Source organism: Puntigrus tetrazona, unplaced genomic scaffold (assembly GCF_018831695.1).
Source record: "Puntigrus tetrazona isolate hp1 unplaced genomic scaffold, ASM1883169v1 S000000746, whole genome shotgun sequence".
Taxonomy (NCBI): Eukaryota; Metazoa; Chordata; class Actinopteri; order Cypriniformes; family Cyprinidae; genus Puntigrus; species Puntigrus tetrazona.
In genome coordinates this window covers 13,178-37,500 of record NW_025048355.1, presented here as the reverse complement: position 1 = coordinate 37,500, position 24,323 = coordinate 13,178, and the positions used below count along the sequence as shown (strand labels likewise).

The following is a 24,323-nucleotide window of genomic DNA, read 5'->3' as shown; positions in this document are numbered from 1 at the left end:
TCATGTAAAAATCAACCGTAAGTCAAAATGTATGTGTAGTTCTATAGTATTTTTCTTTTAAATAAATCTAGTAAATAATAAATTGTATTATTTCATACACACACAAAGGATTATATACTTTAGTGGTGGATTGATCTATATTACGCTTCTATGTAAATGACATCTGCAAAATAAATGTTTTTGTTGCATCACTCTTTATGTTCATCTGCATAAAATCTAAATAAATCTGGGAATGCGCTCAAAGTCTTTATTTACTGCAAAACGTTAAATAACTTTCTTTTGGTAAGAATTGGGAAATCGAGCTATTCCATCAATAAAATTAAACAATATGTAGGTTTTATATTTTATTTCTTGTGTGTGGGATTATTATTGGGCTTAAGTCTTTAATTTAGATAAGTCTAGAATATTATTGACCAATTCATAATCTCAACAAAAATGAATATGGTGCAGGTTCTTGCTGTGGGTCCCCTCAAAAATCATTTTTCTGCAAAAAGGTTAATAAACCAAAACTTTAATTATTCAGTTTAAACCAGAATCATACAACATATGTTTCTTATGGTTCTATACATTTATACATCTAATAAATCATGTTTTTTCTGTTCTTAGTTTGGTTATTTATATTAATAAAATGTGTTATTTTTATTATTTTTTTTATTTTTTTATTTTATTTTATGAATTAAGCTAGAAATTGTAAAATTTATAATATCCTGTATTTCCCTTCAGTAACACAAGAATGCAAATGATATATTTGTATGATGTGTGACAGTTTCTCATATCAGATTAAAATAACTGAAAGTAATTAATATAGCCTATCTGTATGTGTAATAAATCTCAAAAGAGCAGGGTCTTGATACCTTTATATTTATTATAATTAATACCTTTCTGGAAACACACTGAAACTTTTTTCACACTCAAAGCACAGTTTAGTTGGAGTTATGGGATTCATGTCCAAGGCTTAAACCCCTTATATCCCCTTAAAGTAAACTATAGTGTGTTTATGTTTAAGAGCTCAGTTTTATGTTTAACCTGAGTCCAGTTTTTCTGCCTAGAGACTGATGACGAGCGACTCGCTGAACCTGCTCTGCTACTCATCTGAGCACCAACACTAACAGCTCTTCTCCTGTCCTCTGAAGAAAGAAGCATGCGCTGGCCTCCAATAGTTTATTCACACTAGAACATGTGTTTAAACTGAGAAATTTGATAAGTGACAAATTATTTTGAAATGAGAGAGAGAGAGAGAGAGAGAGACAGAGAGAGAGAGAGAGAGAGAGAGAGAGAGAGAGAGAGAGAGAGAGAGAGAGAGAGAGAGAGAGAGAGAGAGAGAGAGAGAGAGAGAGAGAGAGAGAGAGAGAGAGAGAGAGAGAGAGAGAGAGAGAGAGAGAGAGAGAGAGAGAGAGAGAGAGAGAGAGAGAGAGAGAGAGAGAGAGAGAGAGAGAGAGAGAGAGAGAGAGAGAGAGAGAGAGAGAGAGAGAGAGAGAGAGAGAGAGAGAGAGAGAGAGAGAGAGAGAGAGAGAGAGAGAGAGAGAGAGAGAGACAGAGAGAGAGAGAGAGAGAGAGAGAGGAGAGAGACAGAGAGAGAGAGAGAGAGAGAGAGAGAGAGAGAGAGAGAGAGAGAGAGAGAGAGAGAGAGAGAGAGAGAGAGAGAGAGAGAGAGAGAGAGAGAGAGAGAGAGAGAGAGAGAGAGAGAGAGAGAGAGAGAGAGAGAGAGAGAGAGACAGAGAGAGAGAGAGAGAGAGAGAGAGAGAGAGAGATTTTTAATTTTAAAAACTCATTTATTACATGTAACAAAACATGTTCATCTCCTTTTACGTATATCATATTATAAAAAAACAAAATGAAAAAACAAATTATATATATATAAAAATAACCCATATAGACACAGACATAACCATTGAAAAATTACAACAACTGTGTGAAAAACAAATCTCCTTCTAAGATGAAACACAAAGCACCATAGTTGCACCATTTTTGTTCAAACATGGGAAGGTCATTCATAGATTTATAGAAATTAAAATCAATTAAAACTCTGGATTTAAGTAAAGCTGTAAATAACACAGTGACATCTTGACCGGGCTTTTGTTCAATCCTGTTTTTCTACTTGTATACACAGCAAGTTTGGCTTGACCCACAATAAAATTCAGCAACTGGCAATCAAGACTTTTACTCTTCTTGTACTTAACCCCCAAAATAAAAGTTTCAACAGAAAATAAAACATTAAAACAATTAAAAAGACTTCTTAAAATATTAAAGAGAGAACCTAATCTAGAACATTCCATAAAAGCATGAAATACAGTTTCTCTTTTAAAACAAAAGGACAATCGGCACTGATGTCAGGGTTTAAAACAGAAACAAAAGCATTGACAGCAATAGCTCCATGAAGAACTCTCCACTGTATATCCCTACTCTCTTAGCTATTGGTGGCTTATACAAGACCCTCCATTCTGGCTTAATGTCTTCATTTAGATTAAAATATGAACGCCATGGTGTATCAACTTTGTCCCTAAAACCTTCTTGTTAAAAACCAGCACACACATTTTATAAAATAGTTTTCCAGTGACTAAAAAGAAATTAAAAGGCAGAGTTTTAAAAACAGTTTTTAAAAACACACTGTTACAATCACCAAGCTTAGGAGACATCATCAAAGTTGGAAAACAGTCTTTACTATCAGGAGTTTTCACCCCTGCAAAATAGTCCAACAATAATTGTCTCTCTTCCTCCGTAAGCATTGACTGCCATTTCATCAAGAGCTGAGTAACAAACCGGGTGGAGGTTATCTTTAAAACAGAGGAAACCTCCTCTGTATTTGAAAAAGTAGGTCCTGTTACATCCAGCAATTGGCCCAGGGTGGTGATCTTTGCAGTGCAGAGATTTTTACTTAAGACTGGAAAAAAAACAGTCAGTGGCTGAAATGTCCAGACGGCCTCCAAACACAACTGGCTCCTTTAAAAGCCAATAAAGAGAATTAAAACATTGTGTCCTCTGAAAATTAAAAAGGTTCCAAACTTTAAAAAGATTACGATAAAATACTGGTAAAGCAGACATGTCTAACTTGAGAGAGTTCAGAAGGAAGAGAGATCTGTCCATCTGTAGACCCCCCAAAGTTTGTAGAATAAAACAAGCAACTTTCTTCCAATAAGAATCAGGGGACTCTGCTAGCAGCCTCTGAATAAACTGCAGACAAAAGCTGCAGTCCTACTCTGCAGATTAACAAGTCCTTGTCCACCTTCCTCTTTTGGTAAAAACAAAATGCTTTGGGAAACCCAGTGTAGTTTGTCCCAAAAAAAATCCACCAGGATGGCCTGTAACTCCGCAAGCAGCTTTGAAGGAGGATCTATGCAGGCCAGTTTGTGCCACAAGGATGAAGCAATTAAGTTGTTGATGATTAAAACTCGACCCTTGTAAGACAGATCCGGAGCCAGCCACCTCCACTTAGCAAGACGACCTCTCACTTTATCAACAAGGCCATCCCAGTTTTTCTGTGTGGTAAAATCATCTCCCAGGAAAACTCCCAGGTATTTAAAACCTCCTCTTAATCGCGGAATTCCATCTGGAAGTCTTAATTTCTCAGTCCCATTACCACACATCAACGCTTCACTTTTATTCCAGTTGACTTTTGCAGAAGATAAAACATTAAAATCAGTAAGAATTTGCAACAAATTCTCAATGTCTTTTGATTACTGATAAAAACAACAACATCATCAGCATAAGCAGACAATTGAACATTACAGTTAACTATTGGGATATGTAACCCATCTAATTTCAACCTTATCTGTTGCAGTAATGGTTCTATAGCCAGAGAGTAAAGCATCCCTGAAAGGAGCATCCTTGTCTTACCCTCGGCTGACTTTAAAAAGGTTTGCATAAGCCACCATTCACTTTCAGAACACTCTCCACTTCACTGTACAGAACTGAAACCAGCTTTACAAATTTTTGGCAAAAACCAAAAGCTGCCAGACATGACCAAAGATATTTATGCTCGACTCTATCAAAAGCTTTTTCTTGATCAAGGAAACCAGTGCACAATCTAGACTTAACAGTCTAGAGACATCTAAAATATCTCGTACCAGAGAGACATTATCAAAGATTGACCTGTCGGGTATGCAGTAGCTTTGATCCGGGTGGATAACTTGACTAACTACTTTTGCCAATCTTATTGCTAAAACCTTGGAGAGCAATTTATAGTCGGAGCATAGAAGGGACACTGGACGCCAATTCTTAATTTCTGTTAAGTCTCCCTTTTTGGGGAGGAGAGTTAAAACAGCTCTACGGCAACTCAATGGCAAACGCCCTTCATCTAAGCTTTCGTTGAGCACCGAGAGCAGATCTCCCCCCAACTCAGTCCAGAAAGACTTGTAAAACTCTACAGGTATTCCATCAATACCAGGAGCTTTACCTGACTCCATTCCATTAAGTGCCTCATATAACTCACCCAGGCTCAAAGCTCTGCTGAGATTTAGCATTGGCTTCTTCCAAACCTGAGGCAAGTCTTGTAGGAAAGTGTCACTAGTGTCCAAACCTGCTCCACTCTCACTGCTATACAAGTTTCTATAAAACTGGACGGCCCTTCCTCTAATGTCTATGGGGTTTGATAAAAGGCCTCCAGACTCATCTCGCAATGCATGGATACACTTTTTCTGTCCATTCTTTTTCTCCAGACTAAAAAAAAATTTTGTTGGGGCATCCATTTGATCTATATTCAAGAAACGAGACCGGATCAAAGCTCCTGTACTTTAACCCCTAAAAGATCACTTAATTGTTTCCTTTTAAGTGAAAGGTTGTTTAAAACATTTTCTCCTCCAGATAAACCGGCCAATTCCTGTAGTTTTATTATTGATGTCTCTAGAGTTTGCATGGTTCTTAGAGTCTGTACAGTAGTGTTTTTAGTGTACTGCTGACAAAGTTGCTTAATTTGCACTTTTCCAAAATCCCACCACTGTCGTAATCTAACAGAAAGAATCTTTGGATGCCCTAAAATAGTCCCAGAAACACTTAAAGGTATCTTTAAAACCTTTATCATTTAAAAGGGAGGTGTTAAAATGCCAGTAAGCACTCTTTGGTTTAATAGAATTTAAAACAAAAGAACAGCAAACCATACTGTGATCAGAAAAACAAACAGGAAAATAAAACACTTATTAAAAATCCCAAACTGATGTTTAAAAGCATAAAACCTGTCCAACCTAGCCAAAGATAAAAAGCTGTCCCGACTATGAGCCCACGTGTACTGTCTATGAGTACCATTGAGCTGTCTCCATACATCACACAGCTCATGTGTTTTAATGACTTCAATAAGTCTCTTTCGAGAGGGCTCATGGGGTTCCAGGTGATTCCTGTCACAACTTTGTTCAGTACAATTAAAATCCCCACCCAAAAATAAAAACTCCTCATTATTACATTGTTGCAGTGTTGAATTAAGTGTGTCTAAAAACAACATTCTTTGAATTCCTGAGGTTGGAGCATAAACACAAATAAAAACTAAAACAGAGGTTTCAAATAGAGCTCGAACCTTTAAAAGTCTTCCTTTTATCACTTCATCAACATCATAAGAAATAGGAGCAAAGTTCTTTGAAAATAAAACTGCGACACCTCCACTGAGGGAGGTGTTGTGACTTAAAACAGTAAAACCATCCCATTCTTTAGCCCAGTCAACAGCATTATTTTCATCACTGTGTGTTTCTTGTAGTAAAACAACATCAATTCTTTTCTGGGTGAGAACTTCATATAATGCAGCTCTTTTTCTGATGTCTCGTGCACCATTAACATTCAATGATGCTACAGAGACTTCACCCATCAGAAATAAAAGATTAAAAAAGAAAAACCAACCCATGAAACCGATAATGGTTCAGCTCTTCTCTTCACTTTCTTTACATAACTCAACATTTATCTTGTTCACCAGTTTCTTTAATCTATAAACTTCCTTATTAGTAAAGCAGCCTTCAGAAATTAAACATTTTGACTTCTCCACAAACTGTTTTAGATCTGGGAAATATTCATTCACTTTCACTCCTCTTCTATTTTTAGTTGATTTAAGAAAATATTTAATATCATCTGCTTCATAACAACGAGTATCACAGTCAAACTGTGATAAAGAAACCGAAGATGAATCAGATTCATCGTCACTGTCTGTATCTTCATGAATATCAACAGCAGCTTTCTTTGAGTTTTTACTTTCTCCAGTGTCATCATTCTTCCTTCTTTTAACCGGGACTTTAAACAGTGTTTGTTCAACCTCCATATCAATGCCATCGTCCTCACAAACATTCGACATTATTGAAACATTGTCACTTACATTTTCTCCCTCTTGCTTTTCGGTACCGATAGTCTCCGTATTTTGATCTGTAACAGATAACGCGGGCTGCTCCACAGCGCTCGAAACGAGCCTCGATGAGTTCGCCGAATCCTCCGCGACTGTCTCCGGTTCACCCCGCACCTCCGGAGGACGATCGCCCGCGATCGAACACGGCACGTCCCGGTCCTGCGCAGGCCTGTCCTCCACAGGCCGGTCCTCCACAGGCCGGTCCGCGCCAGGCGCGTTACTCTCATCCGAACTCCTCTTTTCGGGACAGTCGCGGACGAAATGGCCAACACCACCACAACGGAAACATTTAAATTTACCGGTCATTAGCAAAAACAGTGTAATCAAAATCATCGACACGAAACTTAAGAGCGAGATCTAAATCATCATCATCATTAAGAATCATATAAACAAAACGTCTGAAAGACACAACATGTTTTAAAACGGAATCACGGAACCCATCGAAATTTTCTTTATCTGTGACACTATTTTACCGTAACGAGAGAGCGATTGAATTAATATTTCATCTCTAATGAATGGAGGAACATTAGAAAGCGTCACTTTTTAGATGGCATTGATAAAGGAAGAACTGAAGTAAACAAACCATCAACAATGATTCCGTTTTCCACAACTTCATTTGCTTTGTCAACAGTTTTCAAAAACACAACGGTTGCGTTATTCATCTTAGAAGCTGAAACAATATTATCGTAACCAACAACCTCACCACAATAGACAAACAAACATCTTCAACACTCCCCGCGGACGCCACTTTCACAGCGTGACGCGCCGCGTGAGGAACTGAAGGCGGTACACCCGGGAGCGTCATGCTCCAACCGAGCACACGACCCGAAAACACCCAAACACCCAACAAATATATGAGAAGAAAATAAATTAGAAATATAGAAAAATTAAATAACGAATATAAACGACCACAAACACGCGCTCTCAGCTCAAAGACGCTCTGCTCCCAGAGAGAGAGAGAGAGAGAGAGAGAGAGAGACAGAGAGAGAGAGAGAGAGAGAGAGAGAGAGAGAGAGAGAGAGAGAGAGAGAGAGAGAGAGAGAGAGAGAGAGAGAGAGAGAGAGAGAGAGAGATTTTGAGAAAAAAGATTTTATTACAAACCACAATAACAATTACCAAGACAAAAAACAGTACACAACAAACCTACAAACAAAACACTAGAGCATCTTCAGACAAAGTGCACAAAGCCCCATGAATGCACCAGATTTGTTCAAAAGTCACCAGATCGTACATAGCTTTATAAAAGTGAAAATCAACCAATACCCTGGACTTAACAAAAGCCAGGAAACACACGAAACGTCATCACTAGAGCTTTGTTCAATTCTGTTTTTCCGGCTAATGTAAACAGCCAACTTTGCTTGTCCTAAAATAAAATTTAACAAGTGACAGATAGCACGTTTCTTCCTGGAATATTTAAAACCCAAAATAAAATTTTCACTTAAGAAGGTTTCGTTAAACCTACAAAAGAGCTCATTTAGCTTCACAAACAGGGGTTTTAGCCTAAAACAGTCCATGAAAGCATGAAAAACAGTTTCTCTTTGGAGACAGAAAGGGCATTCAGGACCCACTCCTGGGTTCATCACTGAAATAAAAGAATTAACGGCAATGGCACCATGCAAAACCCTCCATTGTATGTCACCTACTCTCTTTGACAATGGTGGTTTATACAAAGATCTCCATTCGGGTTTTACATCACTGCTCAACTTTAAAACAGAACGCCATGGTGTGTCAATTCTGCTACCAATAACTTTCTTGTTAAAAACCAGCACACAAGCTTTGTACAAATTTTTGCTTTCGCTTGACAAGAAATCTAATAATAGGGAATCACGTGAAAATAAAAAACTCTTTGTACTCTCATCAAGCATGGGTTGTACAAACAAACAGAGAAAGAATCCCAGGATCAGGGCATTAACCCCTGCAAAAAATCCTTTAACATGTGTTCTTCTTCAGCAGTAAAACATGTTCTTAATTTAGTCAAAAATTGGGTAAAAGGCGAACAGATCTGATGCCCAAAAACTTGGAAGCTGTCTCCACCTGTCCAAAAAAAGATCCAGTTAGTGTTAATAAATGTCCCAAAGTAAAAACCTTGGCTTTCAGAAGGGAAGTGCTGAAACCGAGTAGACTGCATCGTGAAGCAACGTCCAGACGGGCTCCATGTATCAAAGGCTCCTGCAACAACCAGTAGAGTGAGGAGAAGTTCTCAGTCTTATAAATATGAAAAAACTCCATACTTTGAAGAGGTTACGATAAAAACAGGCAGTTCTGATACATCCAGTTTAGCAGGATCCATTAAAAAAAGTGCTTTATCGAGCCCAAGGCCTCCAAGTGTTCGTAAAATAACGCAACTAACTGTGCGCCAGCTGCAGTCCGTTGAGCCATCTAAAAAGCTTTGTAGAAACCGTAAACGGAAAGCAGCCATTCTACTTTGCAGGTGAATAACACCTTGCCCACCTTCATTTTGGGGAGATATAAAATACTCTGTGGGATCCAATGTAGTTTGTCCCAAAAAAAATTAACAAGAAAGGCTTGAATTTTAGCTAAAAACTGTGGAGAGGGATCTACACAGGCCAGCCTATGCCAAAGCGAAGAAGCAACAAGATTGTTAATGATGAGAGTCCTCCTCTATAGGACATATTTGGCAACAACCAATTCCATTTATCTAATCGGCCTTTGACCTTTTCCTGCACCCCTTCCCAATTTTTCTGTAAAACTCATCATCCCCAAGTAAACTCCCAAATATTTTATACCTCCCCTTCTCCAACACAACCCATCAGGAAGACGAGGTGGCCCATCAGACCACTGACCCAGTAAAACCGCATCACTTTTTTGCCAGTTAACTTGAGCAGAAGACAGTGTTCTAAAATCTTCAAATAAGTTAAGCAAAGACTGTGCATCGCTTCCTTTGCTTATGAACACTACAATGTCATCAGCGTATGCTGACAAACAAACATTATTATTAAAACTGGGAAAATACAAGCCACATAACTTGTTTCTTATTTGTTGAAGTAGAGGCTCTATGGCCAAAGAGTACAACATTCCAGAGAGGGAACAACCTTGTCTAACACCCCTCAGAACCCGAAATGGAGCGCATAAACCACCATTAATTTTCAGTGCACTCTCAACGTCACAATAGAGCACTTTAATCATGTCCACAAACTCTTTGCAGAAACCAAAAGCTGCCAAAGTATTCCAGAGATAAGAGTGCTCAACTCGATCAAAAGCCTTCTCTTGATCTAAGGATAACAAACCACAACTCAGATTTAAAAATTTAGAAATATGAAAAATGTCTCGAATTAAGGAAATATTATCAACTATAGATCTACCGGGTACACAATATGTTTGGTCCGGATGGATGACCTGCTCCAACACTCCAGCCAGTCTAGTAGCCAAAACTTTGGAAAGCAGTTTGTAATCGCTGCAAAGAAGTGAGACAGGGCGCCAGTTTTTGACATCAGTGAGGTCCCCTTTTTTTGGAATCAGAGTGATAACCGCTCTCCGACAACTCAAAGGCAACCTGCCCTCTGTCAAGCTATCGCTGAGTACCTCAAGCAGATCATCTCCCAGCTCTGACCAGAAAGCTTTATAAAAGTCGACCGGGAGGCCATCCACTCCTGGTGCCCTCCCAGACTCCATGCTTTGCAAGGCCTTGAAGAGCTCTTCCAGGGTCAACACTCCTGAGAGGTCAAAGTTAGCCTCTTCTGAGACTTTCGGCAAATTATCAAAAAAGACACTTTCCGCGCCATGCCCTGAATTAATCTCACTTCTGTACAGGTTCTGATAAAACATAACTGCTCTCATACGGATATCGGCAGGATCAGACAACAACACTCCATCCTCAGAGCGAAGTGCATAAATAAAACGTTTCTGCCCATTCTTTTTCCATGCTGAAAAAGTATTTAGAAGGTACATCCATCTGATCGATACTTTGGAAACGTGAACGGACTAAAGCCCCCTGTGCTCTACTCCCCAGTAGATCTGTTAGTTGTGCTTTCTTCTTAGAGCAGGCTTCTAAATGCCTAGCTTCACCACTAGACTGGGCTAGATTATGACACTCAATAATTTCTTTTTCTAACGATTCTAAGGACAGAAGTAGCTCTTTAGTAACGTTGTGAGTGTACTGTTGCGAAAACTGCTTAATTTGAATTTTACCGAAGTCCCACCACTGTTGTACTGAATGAAAAGAGCCTTTTGTTGCTCTGAAGCTTTCCCAGAAAAAACTAAAAGATTCTTTAAAAAAATTGTCATTTAACAGTTTAGTGTTAAAGTGCCAATATGCACTCTTATGTTTTACTGAACACAAAAAAAAATTACAATGCACCATGCTGTGGTCCGAAAAACCAACCGGTGTGATGTAACACTTATTAAAAATGTTAAGATGATGATTAAAACTGTAAAACCTATCCAATCTTGCCGAAGAGATAATATTATCCCGTGTATGAACCCAAGTATACTGTCTCTCCTTGCCATTTAAAGATCTCCAAATATCACATAATTCATATTTTTTTATAAAATGGATAAGACGATTGCGTGAAGCTAAGTGAGGTTCAACATGATTCCTGTCTAAATTTAGCTCTGTGCAATTAAAATCACCACCTAAGAACAGAAATTCTTCAGAACAACAATTTTGTAGGGTGGAAGATAGTAAATCTAAAAAAACTAACCTTTCAACCGGTACAGTTGGAACATACACACAAATAAAAACAAAAACATAATTCTCGAAAACAGCTCTGACTTTTAAAAGCCTACCTTTAACAATTTCATCAATCACATATGATACAGGACTAAAATTCTTTGCGAATAAAATAGCCACTCCTCCACTAACTGAAGTGTTGTGACTTAACACAGAAGTGCCATCAAATTCCCTCATCCAATCAACAGCATTGTTCAGGTCACTGTGAGTTTCTTGTAAAAAGTGACATCAATGTTTTCTGTTTTATTGTTTCATATATTAATGCTCTTTTCTAACATTCCTTGCGCCATTGATATTAAAAGTGGCTAAATGTACTACACTCATAAATAAAAAAAGAAAAAGAGCAAAGACCAGTCCTGCTCCTAAGATTAACCCGTGTCATTGTCTAAAGCAATGTTAAGACTCCTCACAATTTTCTTTAAACGATACACTTCTTTATTTGTGAATGAACCTTCTACCATTAGACTTCTTGCTTTATCAACAAACTGTTTTAAGTCAGGAAAATATTCCTGCACTCGCACACCTCTCTCTTGTTTTTGGTTGATCTGAGAAATAATTTGATATCTTCAAGCTCATAGCTCCGTCCAATAACCTCATTCTGAGAAAGTGTCACACTGGAGTCAGAAGACTCTGCATCGCTCTCAGTCTCCAGATCCTCATCGTCATGCATTTCTATTTTTGCTTACTTTAGCATCTGGTACTTCGTTACTTTTCTTTCTTTTTGGGGCATTTTAAAAATGGCTTGTTCTTCTTCCATTCCACAGCACTTAGCTATTTCACACATTTTCTGAAAATGCTCTGCACTATTCTCTGAAACCCTGTCAGCTTGTCCATCTCCAGTTTTGCCCCATGTCACATTATCTGCGTCCTTACGACCCTCATCCGAACGTATCTCGGCGTGTGTCGGCGCGACCGCTCCCTCCACCGTCTCACTGGAAGAGGCCGGAGGAGACGCTGCCGCTGCCGGTGCCACCGAGCCCTCTCCCGGGGGGGCTCCCTCAGCCTCACCGCTAACCCCCGCAAGATCACCACTCCCGGAGCGCCCTCCTACATTCCTTTCCTTTTCTGCAATTATTTCTGGACAATTTCGCATTAGATGACCAAAAGTCCCGCAGCTAAAACACTTCATCTTAGCGGTGGTCACAAAAACAACATAATCAAAATCACCAATTCCGAAAATTTAAAGACACATCCAGATCAGCATCATCATTAATGATCATGTATGCGAACCGCCTAAAAGAAACAATATGTTTCAACAGAGGAGAACTACAGTTGATCGGGATCTTTTTAATGGGTGAAACCAGCTTCCCGTACCGGGATAAAGCTTGGGTTAAAATAAGATCACTCACAAAAGGTGGCACATTAGATATGGTGACTTTCTTAGCAGGTAGAGAGAGGGGAAGAACGGGGATGAGTTCTCCTTTAACGATTATACCATGCTCAACAACCTCGTTAGCTTTGTCTATGCTGTCTAAAAAATAACGATAGCGCTGTTCATTCGAGAGGCTGAGAGCACACTCCCGTGCCCCACTACCTCACCCACTGCCAGGCAAGCCTCCTCCACACTCACCGCTGACGCCACCTTCACAGCGTGGCGTCGCGTGAGTGAGTTTAAAACTTCCACCCGCGGGGCCGACATGCCTCCTCAGAGTGAAGAGCACGCGGCCCGAAAACCAGCAAAGACTACCGCTAACTATACAGACAGAGATAGACAGAAAGGAAAAAAGAAAAGAGTTTCACTCACAACACTCCACACCTATTCCACTCGCACTCACAGCACTCCGCTCACACTCGTACACCGGAAGTGAGAGAGAGAGAGAGAGAGAGAGAGAGAGAGAGAGAGAGAGAGAGAGAGAGAGAGAGAGAGAGAGAGAGAGAGAGAGAGAGAGAGAGAGAGAGAGAGAGAGAGAGAGAGAGAGAGAGAGAGAGAGAGAGAGAGAGAGAGAGAGAGAGAGAGAGAGAGAGAGAGAGAGAGAGAGAGAGAGAGAGAGAGAGAGAGAGAGAGAGAGAGAGAGAGAGAGAGAGAGAGAGAGAGAGAGAGAGAGAGAGAGAGAGAGAGAGAGAGAGAGAGAGAGAGAGAGAGAGAGAGAGAGAGAGAGAGAGAGAGAGAGAGAGAGAGAGAGAGAGAGAGAGAGAGAGAGAGAGAGAGAGAGAGAGAGAGAGAGAGAGAGAGAGAGAGAGAGAGAGAGAGAGAGAGAGAGAGAGAGAGAGAGAGAGAGAGAGAGAGAGAGAGAGAGAGAGAGAGAGAGAGAGAGAGAGAGAGAGAGAGAGAGAGAGAGAGAGAGAGAGAGAGAGAGAGAGAGAGAGAGAGAGAGAGAGAGACAGAGAGAGAGAGAGAGAGAGAGAGAGAGAGAGAGAGAGAGAGAGAGAGAGAGAGAGAGAGAGAGAGAGAGAGAGAGAGAGAGAGAGAGAGAGAGAGAGAGAGAGAGAGAGAGAGAGAGAGAGAGAGAGACAGAGAGAGAGAGAGAGACAGAGAGAGAGAGAGACAGAGAGAGAGAGAGAGAGACAGAGAGAGAGAGAGAGAGAGAGAGAGAGAGAGAGAGAGAGAGAGAGAGACAGAGAGAGAGAGAGAGAGAGAGAGAGAGAGAGAGAGAGAGAGAGAGAGAGAGAGAGAGAGAGACAGAGAGAGAGAGAGAGAGAGAGAGAGAGACAGAGAGAGAGAGAGAGAGACAGAGAGAGAGAGAGAGACAGAGAGAGAGAGAGAGAGAGAGAGAGACAGAGAGAGACAGAGAGAGAGAGACAGAGAGAGAGAGAGAGAGAGAGAGAGAGAGACAGAGAGAGAGACAGAGAGAGAGAGAGAGAGACAGAGACAGACAGAGAGACAGAGAGAGAGAGAGAGAGAGAGAGAGAGAGAGAGAGAGAGAGAGAGAGAGAGACAGAGAGAGAGAGAGAGAGAGAGAGAGAGAGAGAGAGAGAGACAGAGAGAGAGAGAGAGAGAGAGAGAGAGACAGAGAGAGAGAGAGACAGAGAGAGAGAGAGAGAGAGAGAGAGAGAGAGAGAGAGAGAGAGAGAGAGAGAGAGAGAGAGAGAGAGAGAGAGAGAGAGAGAGAGAGAGAGAGAGAGAGAGAGAGAGAGAGAGAGACAGAGAGAGAGAGAGTACAGACAAATAGAATAAATAAAAAAACAACAACTTGCAACTAAAAGTAATTAAAATAAACTGATTTCAAAATGAAAGATGGTGAAATTTACAATCAAATCAAAGACATGAAAGGCATTTATATTTGTAAAGTTTTTAAAAACAGAATGGGACTTTAAAATGAATGGGGTTAACAGGTTAAGACTGAACATGACTTTATTTCTAATAGTAATGATTGCAGAGAAATCAGAAAGTGTGAGTTAAAGAGGTTTGGGTCACAGATGAATACATTTCTGTCAGAATCCAGAAATAACTTCACAGTGATGTCTGAAAGCACATTGAAATTAAACATTGATAAAACACTAAAAGCTAACTCAGGCCTACCGTTTTTTAAACCCCACGTCACGACAAGCCTATCATTGTCTCCAATCATACAAATTTTGCATATAGAACAAAACAAAACAAATAAAAATGAACACAGTAGTATTACCTCCACCTATGTGTGACTGACGTTACATTATGAACGTTTTTTTATCAAATTATAAGAAAATTCAAGCCCAAATAAAGTACTAAAACCAACATTTTTTCTACCAAAATTATGAGAACATCAGTCATGTAAAAATAACATCACAAAGTTGCATCATAAACGTTGTTATAACATAAAGTTTTCTCTTCCTATCTTTCATCTGTAATCCATTATTCCTTTACACATAGTATCCTCTCTTTCTGTGCTTCATTATAAATATTTTTTAAACCAATTCTGTCAGAAAGCTTGCGCGAGAGCCTTTCTCTACCTGTCATGAAATCACAGAAGAGGAACTTCATGACAGAGACACGGACAAGCAAGAGGAAGAGACCCAAGAGAGCTGTCTGGTGAAGTAGTGCACATGGAGTCGGGTAATAAAGCATTCTGGAGATTCTGTGTTAGAGATGGTGTTCGGTAAATATAAGACAATGTGCTCTTATTAATGACTGTTACATGAAGGGAACGATGAAGGATGCATTTTTTCATATTATACAGACACTGCATGCACATGAATCCTGTGCTGTATTATGAGTGAGACGAGGAGACCAAGAGGACGAAGATGAGACACAGACAGAGATACTAACAGCATCTTCTATTATGATTCTTTGCACTGCCTGAATGTAATGGCTTTTGCATCATAAACACACACTTTGTGAATCTGTTCTTACTGAATGACACACTGAGCGTCACAGCTTGTTTAAATCAATGTTTACCATCAACACTGTATTCTTGCTCCTGATCTCATTAAAGAAAAGGAGCCCTTTTGAACTGGGCTACATATAAGACACATATGCAACTTTAATATCGGCGAGTCTTTTAAAAAGAAAATCTAGAAACAAAGCGGCAGCACAGATAGTTGTCCATGATGAGGACAGATCTGTGTATGTTTTACCTCCGTCCAGCGTCTCCTGGAAGAGCAAAACTACTCAGCATTCAGACGGCAGTAAATCAAAGCCTGAAAGTAGTTTTAAAGAGAACTACTTGTGCTATATGAATTAAATAACCTTGGACAGAGTTTTCAAACATATGGAAAGTGTGGAATAAAAGTGTTTAGAAATTGCCAAAACTGCTCTTTATCAACGGCTTTCTTGCATTTCTCATATCAGAAATAAACGTCTCAAAACTATTCTTGCCCCCGTATATTATACTCATTTATGAACATCATAACAGCAGTTTCAAAAAGCTGTGATTGCTTTGGTCCATTCATACAAACGATTATGTCGTTTTTTACACTAGTTTTCATTTGCTAATATAATGTCGCTCAAAATGTATTAAGTGTTAGTCCCTAAAACATCTCAGTAGTTCAGTGAATAATATGCATTAAATGCAAAATGAGACGATCAGTCCACGCAGAAGAACACGTTCAACTTTAGTGCTTTGTATTTCAGGAACAAATAAACTCATCCCCTTCATTTTATTTTATTAAATCATCCTTAATATTTGCAAAGAAGCACAGTGCACTCAGAAAGTATTCAGACACCCTTGACTTTTTCAGTTTGTTGCAGCCTGATACTACGACTGTTTGAGTTAATTTCCTCGTATTAATCTACGCCCCGCACCTCGTGACGCTGACGTGAAGACACAACTTCAGGAACATCTGTACATTTATTAAAAAGAAACAACTGAAGTATGGTAAGTATTCAACACTTTAGATTTAGCTCAAGTGCCTCCCGTTTCTTCTGATCATTGCTTTGATGTCTGGACCGCAATAAAGCCACTCAAATACAAACACCACGCTTGACTTTCAATTGAAATATTACAAAGAATGCAGCGACATAAAGACCATGTTTGAGAAACTGAAGTAATGAAACGGTGAGATTGAATGGGAGACATATCCTCTGTATTTCATCTGTTTATAACACAAAGTAAGAGATGAATAATCTGCTTCCTGACTCCTTTCTCCATCTTTAGAGGTGAAGAGACAAAGGCAGGTAACATCCTAGTTTACGTCAACCACGTTCTGTTTAACAAAGCTCAAAACCTGAAGAATTTATAATACAACCAGTTAACATTTTACATGACAAAATCACGGTTTTCTGCAAGGGACATTAAAAATCTTTAAATTAAAATAAACTTGCACAGAAAAACCAACCCGAGCACATGTACAGCAGCCTGAGGTTTTTAAGCAAGGACTGAAACTGAACTATTCTTTATAAGATCACTGCTCTTTCTTCAGCCTTAAAATCCTTCCAGCTCCAGATTTACTTCTCCTTCTAGAGAAGAGACAAAGACATACAATAATCAAACAAACAGTTATACATCAAAACCAAAGATGAATGAAACGTAAAAGTTTACCTTATCCTTTAAATCTGCGTCGCTGGAGTCTGTGTGAAAATGAAAATATACATAAAACCATACAGGGCAGACCATATTATAAACATAATTTTAGTCCATATGTGAAGCTGGACCTCAAAACAGTCATAAAGGTAAAATGTGTGTTAAATTAATCAGCTTTCTATTGATCTATGGTTTGATGGACAGGACAATATGTGACTGAGATACTATTCTGATAAATGTAAAAAAATTAAAATTTGAGAAAAATCGCCTTTAAAGTTGTCCAAATTAAGTTTTAGAAATGCATATTATTAATTAAAAGTTAAGTTTAGTTATATTTACATTAGGACATTTACAGAATATATTCATAGAACATGATCTTTACTGAATATCCTCATGATTTTTGGCTTTAAAGAAAATTCATTCATTTTGATCCGTACAGTGTATTTTTGGTTATAATCTACTCCAGCGACTTAAGACTGGATTTGTGCTCCGGGGTCACGTATACACTGCAATACAATACTTCTTACTTCAGAACAAACTTTTCTAATGCATTAAAACCAGGGAAAAAAATCAAAGACTGTAGCGATGAGAAAGAAGCGACTCACCCGACGCGCTGAACGTCCAGGAGAAACTTTATCATGCCGTAGAAGAGAAGAGTGCTACAGCGACCATCGCCATCGAGTCCTCGATAGAAGGAGCGCTGACCCTGAACATAAACCACGTCAGACCGAGACCCCTGAGAGACAGGCGCTCTTTCAGATAAGAGCGTCACCCACCGATGACACTGAGCGCGGCGGCAGCTCGTCGTGTTCCTCCCTCGTGTTTGGACACGCAGACGACGTCTCCTCCTCGACCGAGCCCCAGCTTCCCCGAGTCCAGCTCCAGACGACTGCTCTGACTGAAGGTGCCGTCGGACGCCTGCCTGTGCCCCGTCACGCTGCCCTGACCCAGAGAGCGGGGCGTCCCGTCCGCCGCCCTGAACTCCCAGCTCAGCTCCAGAGAGTGAGGAGCAAACCCAGACGCCTCGCACTGAACCGGCAGCACCTGACCAGGAACCAGCAGAGGAAGAGGAGACGGGTAGACGGCCAGAGACGGAGGCTCTGAGGGGAAACACGCTTGGGTTACTCGGTGACTGAAACACGCTGCTGCTGCTGCATCGCATGAACTCACGCCGTCGTCATCTCACCCACTATCTCCAGCTCCACGGCCACCTGAGCCAGCAGGTGAGGAGATACACCGAGCAGATGTAGGTTCCCGAGTGCCTCACTTGAGCTTCCTCCAGAACCAGCGATGCGCTTTCCTGTCTCGTAGAGGCCTGGGACGTCAGGTCGGCTCGGTCTCCTGACGTCTCCATGGCGGTCGTTCTTGCCGTCGTGGCGAGACCAGCCGTCCTTCACCTCTGAACTGGTAGCGCCACTCGATGGAGAATCCAGAACCGTGAAGCGGAGAAGACGGATCCACCCAGAACCCACAGTCCAGCAGAACCGGCTCTCCCAGTCTAGAGCGGACCGCCGGAGTCTGACTGGAGACGCTGAGGAGCACTGAGGAAAAGAGAGAGGTAAGAAAGACAGTGCTCAACTCAGACGGGTCGAGACTCCAATGATAAAATACATCCATTGGAAATTGTATTGCAATGCAAAGTGTTTTGTTTTTTTTTCGCCTCATTAGACATATAGACGCAAAATCTAATTGGAATACAAACCAATTTAAAAAATACAAATACATATTAACCTGGTTTCACAGACAGGGTTTAGTCGAAGCAACAGTTCAAATAAGTACATTTTATTAATGTGCTTTATTAAAAATATATATTTAAATATTTAAATTATATGCATTTATTAGAATTTTTATATAACCTATTGCGCCCATATATAGTATTTCCTATTATATGCAGTTATGCAATATATTAATACAATCGTTATGAAATACACAAGAAATACGCTCTACCTTCTGGCTCTCGACAACAATTATTATAATTTATTGTATAATATGTTATGCAAATATATCCACTATATTATTGTGTGTGTTTATATATAGGCTATTTATTATTATTATTATTATTATTATAGAAATGTGGGCTCTTTACCTCGCGGCTCTTTCGAAGCTGAAGGCGCTCTCAAGATGTTGGACAGAGTCAGCTGTCGGTCAAGGCCTTGTGCTGCCACCGAGAACCAATCGGCTTGCAGATAGACCGGGCTCTGGGCGGAGTCAGTGAGAGCCGACGCCCACCTGACCATAGAGGCGTGAGGCATGAAGGTTAACCTCACACTTTGGGTTTGTTCACAGAGCCTTTGGGAGGATTCAGAGCAGCACTGCAGAACGAGCCAGCGGCGTCTGGAGGAGGACCAGCATTCAAGATCAGCTCTGAACTAATGAGTGCATTTAAATACAGTATTTGGTCATGTTTTAGAATGGTGTATCATAAAATATCATATAATAACCATAAGCATTACAGAATGCATTGCACAGCATTTATTTAAAGCACAAATTATGCAAATCCTCACTGATTTAAGGTCCTGACATACTGAACACAGCTTATAGAGTTCACAGATAGACACAGTTTTCTTTATGATCACTGACCAGTCACATAATAAATCCTGGATGGACTGATGTCTGCAGGAGGCTGAAGTTTAGATATGATGTCTTCACTGAAGGCTTCAGTTGTGATGAACATGAGAGACTTCTCTTGACTCATCGGAGCTGAGAAACCTCCTCCATGACCCGGCTTCTCCTGAACAAACCAGCACTCCAGAACCGGACACACAGAACCGGAAGCTGAAAGATAACAGACGTGAGAATGAGAAACGCGCGCAGCTTCATGTTGTGAAGAGAAAGTGGCGTCGATTAGCAAAACTTACCAGAACAAAACAACGCAAAAGCGACGATAGATAGCTTGTATATGGTCGAAATCTCAGACATCGTTGCTCTGTTTATTAAAACGATGTCTCTGAGTGTAGGTGTTCTGTTCTGCTGTTAAAGATCTGTCGGGTTTCCCCCAAAACATCGCTTCACTTTACTTTCGGTTTAACCGAGCGCTTACAGCGCATGCGCATCAGCTGCTGTTTCAGACTAATCTATATAACACAAATCATTATCAAAGACATCCTCAAACAGTCTCGTGACCTCTGTGATTAAACACCAAACGACCTAAAAGTGATATATTTCTCTAAAACATGCGATTTTAAGTCGCTCTAGCAGCTGTTAGTCTCCACTAGGCGGCGCTATAAGACAACAATTGCTTTCTAAACGGTGTCTACAGGCCTACTGTTCAGTGTTTTATTTTGCCTCGATATCACGTGGTTTCTCTGAACAGAGGGCAGTTAAGGACACAGGGAAATACCATCTCTTATTTTCTTTTGTAGCGTGGTAACAACAGATTGTCAAACTTGTTCTCTTTATTTATTTTTTTTATCTGTAGCTACTTCATAAGTGCTTTCCAGTTTCCATTCAGTTTGTATAATTCTACATAAGCCCAGCTCTTTTTCAGTTCTGTGCTCATCAAGCAGAATTAGATATAGATATATAGAATTGCAGTGGCGCCATCACAAACGTTTTTCAATTGGTAATTGTGAACTGAAACGCAGGTAGCACCGGGACAAAAATGTGTCAAAGACGTACACAGAGCGTCCATGGAGCACACGTATAACTGTTTGAGTGAGTAAACTAGAAAAAGGTACACAGATTGGTTTGAGAAGGAAGAGCTCAAGCAGTCAATGGTGACTAAAAACTAGAAGGTTAAGCGTGCAATCAATTACTTTTCGCCATTTGTGTCTTTGAGTAATTTGCTTAAGCCCATGTTATCATTTTCAACTAAATTATTAATTATTTATCATGATAAAAGTTACTTGAAGATACGTACACCTGATTATTTGCAGCAGCCGAAGAAATAACATCACTAGTATCTCCTCTCTTTCTCTCTCTCATAATGAAGATGTGAATTTTGGTGAATGTTTAATTCACTAAATTCAAAAGTATTATATTGTTCTTTTTATTCCAATACAATTGATAAAAAAATATATGATTTCAAATTTAAGAAACTGAGACTCACTCCTAGATATTGTCCAGTTTGTGAACTAATAACCAATAAAAGAACTGAAAGATTTAGAAATTGACACAGTAACCATAGTAACAGCCTCTCTAATGAGTCACACAGAAGAGACAAGAGAGTAATTAATTATATAAGATACGGTGATTAATAAGAAGAAATACGTTTCTGCTCAACATCGGCATCATTGCTGCTGTTCTGCTGGTGTTCTTGAGGGTTTGATATATCAGAAGAAAAAAGGTGAAGGCACACACACTCACACACTCACACACACACACACACACACACACACACACACACTCACACACACTCACACACACTCACACACTCACACACACACACACACACACACACACACACACACACACACACACACACACACACACACACACACACACACACACACTCACACACACTTAGGATTTGATGTCACTATCCTGTCTTTACAGTATGTTTCAGATGTCTGTATTCCACTCCATTTTAATATTTCTCCTCTCTGGTTGTTTTTCAAACATTTCAAAGGGTAGGTTTCTTATAAACTCACACACACACACACACACACACACACTTAAAATCTTTTATCAGTTTTTTCTAAAACCTTAAACCAGAATTTATTCTTGCTTTTGAGGAAACATTTTGATCCACTTCTAATACTGTCTACTATATATATATATATATATATATATATATATATATATATATATATATATATATATATATATATGTATATATTCATCTGTGAACAATGGCTGTGTGTAGTACATGCAGCTCAATGTAAAATCACACACCTGATGGTTACCACTGATACACACACACACACACACACACACACACACATTACAGTGTTTTTGTTTCCAGCCTTTGTATAAATTGCAATAAACTCCTCAAATATAAACATCTAAGACATTTTGAATCATTCTAAATCATTAAAGCTGCAGTTCTTAACTTTTTTGTGTTCAAAATTTACGAAAAGTATATAATAAGTGAGCACACTTCTCTTTATTCATAACTGTCTGGTTAGGATCAGCTTCCAAATCAGACATCAAGAGACGGCAGTGGACATTCAGGACAGCTGAGAGATCTTTCCCAGCCTCCAAGATCTTTACATCTCAGACTGAGGAAAAGGCTAAGAAATCATGTATCATGAATCCATTTTCCAAGGCGTGTTTTTGGTTTGTCCTGAATCACTACAGTACACCTGTAATAAGTCTTTATATGACTATTTAGTCTGGTTTGGGTTGGTACTGCTGTGGAGTAGCCTGTACCTGAATGATTCATCACAGACATGAACTGAGATACGAGTCCTCAACAGAAGGAGCACTTCGGCATGAAGGGGTTAATCTCACACTTTGGGGGGATTCAGAGCAGCACAGCAGAACGGACGAGGACAATATCAAATACTTGCAGGATAGCTTGGTGTAGAAAGGGCATCTAAACAAGTATTTATATCTCACCGGACAGCTGATACAGACCTCCACGACATTACGCAAACCTCTTTATATTAAGGCACTGGTCTCAAACAGATCTGCACCGTTTAGCTCCGACCTGATCAAACACACACTGAGTCCAGACAATCAGGGTCTTCAGGACCACGAGAAACTTTCATCTGGCAGGAGCTAAACTGTGCAGGAATCAATCTGAGACCAATGGACTGATGTCTGCAGGAGGGTGAAGTTTAGATATGATGTCTTCTGATGAACATGAGAGATTTCTCTTGAACCAGCACATACATAAGAATATTTTATACCTAGCATAATATATATATAAAAACATAAAAAAACTCACGTATTTCAGTATTTCTATTAGATAGTCGTCCACTATGCGGCGCTCCGAGACAACATGAGCAGGCATCCTTGATATCACGTGGTTTCTCTGAAGAGTGCAGTTAAGGACACAGGTTTGTAGCTCAGTAGCAATAACAACAGACCCATAGCCTGTGTGCTTTTATACATGTGTTTTGTGCACGTCTTCATTATTTATTTAAAGTGTGTAAAATGTACCTAAGCTTGCTCATTAAAGGATGAAGGATTTATCTAAAGGTTAAAATCAAAAGTGAGGTCTCTTTCCTTGGTCTCTAGTTTAGTAAAACGTACAGGTTGGAGAACAATCTTCTTTAAATGGGAAGGTTTGTGTTTTCACACAAGTATTCACACACTTGTTTGCATATTTGCAGCTAATCTTCATTCATAGTCCTTATATCTTCATCAGGGCTTACTTAACCTAATTATTTTGTATATAAAGAAGATTTTGTCTTTAAAAGTGTGGAATCAATGCATGTTAGTCACTCCATTTAGTCATTAGGCCAATAAGAGATTGAGTTTTAGTGTACATTACTTCAAATCCAACACAAAATATTGATAGCTGCTCTTTACTGATTAATGACTATAACTGTTTTTCCATTTAGAATAATTTCTTTTTAATTTCATTTTTATTTATGCACAACATTTTAAACTGATGGCAAATGATAGCTTTACACTGAATGGGGAAAATAGATAAACGTGGGTATAATAATAATAATAATAATAAGTGTAGTTTTGTATTTGGTCCTATAAATGTTTCTGTACAAAGACTTAAACCTAGTGATCAGGTATGATAGAGATCTCATCCCTGTGCTTCATTCTTAAAGGGTTAAACTGATGGTGTTACAAATCAATGTTATAACTTCTTCCACGTTAACAACCATCGCTGCGCTCCTTATGCAAGATTTTATTTATTTTACAATAAACTTCCTCGATGGCATGAGCATAGATCACACAGGGGACATGCCCCCTCACTTTTAATAGCTGCTGTGAATAAATACAGATTTAATTCAAAGAAGGGATGGTCTGTGCATGACCTGATGCTTTATTTGTGCCCAGAACATCATGGAGCGCTAAACACTTTTTATGTTTTTTTTTTTAAAAACTGAATAGTTTAGGAACATGAAGACATTAAACACACAATTGCAACAATATATAGTTTTATTTGAAGTTATTTCCAGGTAATGAATAAAGTATGTGAACTATGCAGTGCTATTTATTACAGCATGTAAATTATTCACCTTATTATGTGATAAAAATTCAAAAGGATTTTTTTGCATTATATGAAAAAGAATTGGTCATTATAAAAATATTCTATTCCACGCTGGACGGTTGTAAAAACATTTCACTGCAAGTCGTACCATGTATGTATGTGTATGTGCCAAATAAAATTAAATTTGAATTTGAAAATATAGCACAAACTGTAAAATCTTTCAATAATATTTCCTATTTAAAATAATAGTTTTCTATTTAAAAATTTAACTTAATCATGTGATTTCAAAGCTAATGTTTAGCATCGTTACTCCAGTCATGTGCGATCCTTCAGAAATCATTGCTGCCAAAAATCATTATTATTATTATTATTATTTTATTTTTA

The 24,323-nt window shown here is 39.2% G+C and overlaps 1 long non-coding RNA gene and 1 pseudogene across 1 annotated transcript; both read right to left on the bottom strand.

The window, feature by feature from the left end:
• Positions 1-16,433: 16,433 nt before the first annotated feature.
• On the bottom strand, positions 16,434-17,505 carry LOC122335252. The gene is made up of 2 exons (XR_006248942.1): positions 16,901-17,505; positions 16,434-16,818 (listed from the first exon to the last, which is right to left on the bottom strand). It is a non-coding gene; the product is annotated as an uncharacterized LOC122335252 (long non-coding RNA).
• A 1-nt stretch (position 17,506) lies between these two features.
• LOC122335248 lies at positions 17,507-19,930 on the bottom strand (annotated as a pseudogene).
• Positions 19,931-24,323: the final 4,393 nt, after the last annotated feature.